The sequence below is a fragment of the Rhinatrema bivittatum genome, chromosome 6, assembly GCF_901001135.1.
Source record: "Rhinatrema bivittatum chromosome 6, aRhiBiv1.1, whole genome shotgun sequence".
Lineage (NCBI taxonomy): Eukaryota > Metazoa > Chordata > Amphibia > Gymnophiona > Rhinatrematidae > Rhinatrema > Rhinatrema bivittatum.
The window spans coordinates 198,630,969-198,636,174 of NC_042620.1; positions in this window are offsets into that span (position 1 = coordinate 198,630,969).

Sequence of the window (5,206 nt, forward strand, 5' to 3'; positions counted from 1 at the left end):
GAGTTTCTGTTGAGCGATTTTTTTCTGAATCCAAATTGGTCAGGGAAAAGTATTTTATTGTCTTCTAGGTGGTTCTCTAATTATGTTAACACTGCTTTTTCTAGGACTTTAGCTATGAAAGGTGGCTTGGATATTGGTCAGTAATTGTCCCAACCATCTATTCTGCCAGTTTTATTTTTTAGAATTGGTTTAATTACCGCTTGTTTTGACCATTCCTTCTGTTAGCAACTGGTTTCTTATGGTTGTGAATATCGGAGTTAATGCGCTGTTTACTGTTTTCAGTGCACTTGCAGGATCTGATCTAGTGGGTGGGTGGCAGGCTTCATTTTAGTGATGATTTGGTTTATTTCTAAATTTGATACTGGGTCAAATGAGCTCCAAAAAATAGACCGGATATGTTAAAAAGCACCAGTCCTAGTAGAGATCCCTTGATCACGCCACTATTTACCTTTCTCCATTGAGACTGACCATTTAGTCCTATCTTTTAACCAGTTCACAATCCATTATAGGACATTAGCTCCTAGCCCATGGCTTTTTAATTTTCTCAGGAGTTTTTCATGAGGGATTTTGTCAAATGCTTTCTGAAAACCCAGATAGACTATTTCCACTGGTTCCCTATTATCCACATATTTATTAACCCCATGCCTGGATTTCCCAAAAGGCACACTAGGCCTGTGCCTAGGGCAGCAAAAATCTGGGGTGTAGTAGACACACAAGATTTGCTGTCAACCAGCTGTGCTGAATCTCACTCATCAGAGAATTGGCTTCTGCTTCCTGCTGCAGCCACCCCCTAGAGCACAGAATTGAAGGGGAGAGATGATGCTGGATGAGACTGAGCAAAGAAAAACTGCTCTATTCCCTATTCTATCCCTTCCTGTTCTCTACAGAGAACAAGAAGAGAAGAGATGTATACAGCAGGGAGCAAAGAAAAGCAACTGTACTCCCTAATCCTACTCCCTCCAACCTCTCATGTTATATAGGGACATGAGGGAAGGAGCTAAGCCTGGAGCAGATAGAGCAAGCAAAGAAAAGTGCACCTTATACGTTCTGCTCTATTGTCCCTTGTAGGGGGGGGGTCAAAAGGCATCAGCACCAACAGTTCCTAGAGTGTCAAAATTCCTAAATCCATCACAGATTAACTCATTCAAAAAATTGTAGGAAATTAGCAAGGCAAGACTTACCTTTTCCAAATTTCCCGTTAAACCATGTACAGAGAAGGGCTACCAAAATGATAAGGGGAATGGAACAACTTCCCTATGAGGAAAGACTAAAGAGGTTAGGACTTTTCAGCTTGGAGAAGAGACGACTGAGGGGGGATATGATAGAGGTGTTTAAAATCATGAGAGGTCTAGAACGGGTAGATGTGAATCGGTTATTTACTCTTTCGGATAGACACAGCTATACTTAGTGTTTAAAAAAGGATTGGATAAGTTCTTGGAGGAGAAGTCCATTACCTGCTATTAAGTTCACTTAGAAAATAGCCACTGATATTAGCAATGGTAACATGGAATAGACTTAGTTTTTGGGTACTTGCCAGGTTCTTATGGCCTGGATTGGCCACTGTTGGAAACAGGATGCTGGGCTTGATGGACCCTTGGTCTGACCCAGTATGGCATTTTCTTATGTTCTTATGTTCTAATGTTGTTCATTAGAATAGTTTCTACCATGTTTCCTGCCACTGACATCAGGCTTCTACTAGTCTGTAGTTTTCTGGATCATCCCTGGAGGCAATTTTAAAAATTGGCATAACATTGGTGTCCTATAATCTTCAGGTACGATAGACAATTTTAATGATAGGTTACAAACTACTAGTAATAGGTCTGCCATTTCATTTTTGAGTGCTTTCAAAACACAATGTTTCAGAACTCGAGTCTAGGTGATTTGCTACTGTTTAGTTTGACAATTTGTCTTATTACATCTTCCATGTTCACCATGATTTGTTTCAGTTCCTCAGAATCATCATCCTTAAATACTGTTTCCAAATGCGTGTCTCACCAGTATCCTCTTTTTAGTAAACACTGAAATGAACTCATCTACTCTTTGTGCTATGGCCTTGTCTTCCCTAAGGGCCCTTTTTACTCCTCAAACATCTAACAGAGTGATTTACTCACAGGATTTCTGCTTCGGGTATATTTAAAAAAATTGTTACTTAATGGTTTAAAAGTAACATTTGAGGAAATGTTTGTTAGCTAGAGGTGCTTGGTGCTGTCCCCTGTGGCCATTTTGCTACCAGATATAGCACGCACTAGCCAGAAAGAGAAAAAAAGTGCCAGCAGGCTGCAGCAGTGACAGTGCCAGCAGTAGCCACTAGCCAGTAGCCAGTCTAGCCTCAGCCTGCTCTTTAAATTTAACCACTGTAAATATAATAAATTAATAATAAAGTTTTTTGTTTAGTTTTTCTATAGTATGTTAATGTTTTGCAGCTCAGGTTGCAAGTTTCTTTATTAAATGTTTTGTTTCACTAAAGTAGAATATAGAGAAGTACTTAATTTCATGTTATGTAAAGTTTCTTTCTTTAGTTTAATACACAAATTACTTCATTTTATTTTATTCTACTCTAGTGAAAAAAAAGAAGTTTAGTTTAACACAGGAACTGCAAACTTTAGCACAGTGAAGGGGGGGGGGGGGAGAGGGATGTGAATGGGGAGACAGCCCCTGCATTCAGCAGCTCTGATTTTCTGAAGAGATCTGTCCTTCAGAGACCAGGGAGTGGGACTGCTTGGCCCTTCATCTCCCCCTTTCCCTTCCCTTTGTCAAGCTACCAACCATTTCCATTTCCCATCCCCCATATATTAAACCATCACCTCAGTGGGAACCTTGGTAACTTCAATAAATAAGAGGGCAGCCAATAGGAATACATATTCATTCCTAAACTGACCTTAACTGACCTGAAAAGTGTCAAATTGTATCATTTTCTGTTAGTGCGCACTAACTCCCGTTAGTGCGCACTAACCCGATTAACAATTTTTTTTACGATAAATCGGGGGAATTTCTATTGTATTGCACTCTTCAACGATTAATGACGATATTAAAAATATCGGATGATAATTTAAATCGTTAAACGATTCACATCCCTAGTGGCCAATCCATGCTATACGTACCTGGCAAGTACCCAAAACTAAGTCTATCCCATGCTACTGATGCTAGTAATAGCAGTGGCTATTTTCTAAGTAAACTTGATTAATAGCAGGTAAACAGCTCCTTGTAAACCGGTGCGATATGTATTCTTTACAGGAACATCGGAATATAAAAATTATAAATAAATAAATAAATAAATAAATAATGGACTTTTGCTCTAAGAACTTATCCAAACCTTTTTTAAACCCAGCTACACTAACTGAACTAACCACATCCCCTGGCAACAAATTCCAGAGTTTAATTGTGCGTTCAGTGAAAAAGAACTCCATGCTAACTTCATGCTAACTTCATGGAGTGCCCCCTAGTCCTTCTATTATACAAAAGAGTAAATAATCGATTCACATCTACCCGTTCTAGACCTCTTATGACTTTAAATACCTCTATCATATCCCCCTTCAGCCGTCTCTTCTGCAAGCTAAACAGTCCTAACCTCTTTAGTCTTTCTTCATAGGAAAGCTGTTCCATCCCCTTTATCATTTTAGTCGCCCTTCTCTGTACCTTCTCCATTGCAACTATATCTTTTTTGAGATGTGGCAACCAGAATTGCATACAGTATTCAAGGTGTGGTCTCACCATGGAATGATATAGAGGCATTATGACATTTTCCATTTTATTCACCATTCCCCTCCTAATAATTCCTAATATTCTGTTTGCTTTTTTGACTTCTGCAGCACACTGAGACAATGATTTCAATGTATTATCCACTATGATGCCTAGATCTCTTTCCTGGGTGGTAGCTCCTAATATGGAACCTAACATTGTGTAACTATAGCATGGATTATTTTTCCCTATACACATCACCATGCAATTATCCATATTAAATTTCATCTGCCATTTGGATGCTAAATTTTTAGTCTCACAAGGTCCTCCTGCAATTTATCACAATCTGCTTGTGATTTAACTATTCTGAATAATTTTGTATCATCTGCAAATTTGATTACCTCACTCATCATATTCCTTTCCAGATCATTTATAAATATTAGGGATGTGAATTGTGTGCCCGATCGTTTTAACGATCGGGTTCGGCTGGGGGGGGGGGGGGGGGAATCTGATCGTTACGAGATGTGAATTGGAATTGGTTCCGATTCCAATTCACATCACTAATTTTTTTTAGTGAGGCCCGCGCCAATAAAAAAAACCCACCCCGACCCTTTAAAATTCCCCCTTGGCCTCCCCCACTCTCCCGATCCCCCCAAAACCTTTTACACATACCTGGTGGTCCAGGGGGGCTGCAGGCAGCGATCTCCCATTCCCACGCTATCAGCTGTGCTAAACAAAATGGCACCGATGGCCCTTTGCCCTTACCATGTGACAGGGCAAAGGTAGCGCCGGCGCCATTTTGAATATTGGCAATACGGCCCGCGTGCAGGAGATGGTTCCCGGACCCCCCGCTGGACCCCCAGGGTCATATGACAGGACAAAGGTAGCGCCGGCGCCATTTTCTATCAACGCGCCCGATGCCCGAGAGTGAAAGATCACAAATGGACCCCGCAATGGACCCCAGGTAATTTAAGACATTTTGAGGGGGTTCGGGAGGGTGGGGGATTTATTTTAAAGGGTCGGGGTGGGTTTTAGGGATGTTTTAGTGTGCCGGTTTTCCCGCCCTCCCCCGATTTACGATTTACACGATATTTATAAAAACAAAACCGCGACGATCCGATTCCCTCCCCCCCCCAGCCGAAATCGATCGTTAAGACGATCGATCACACGATACACATCTCTATAAGCACACCCCTTTTTCTTACCAAGGGTAGTATCCATGCAATATTATAGCAGTTTGATGTTAACTTGCTGCTCAACAGTTGAATATCAACCCCAATGGTACCCTCTCACACACATGCACCCTTTCATACATATACACGCACTCCCTCTCATACACAGGCATTCTCTCTCACAGGGCCACTCTCTCATTTTCTTACACACATTTTGGACCTCTTCTTCGGCCTCTGACTGTACCGCAGGCCTCTTTTTCTGCAGCCGGTTCCGGGGAAATATCGGTGACACTGAAGGGTTTCTTCATCTTCTGCGGGCTTGGAGGAAATGCCAGCAGCACTGCAGGGCTTCTTCT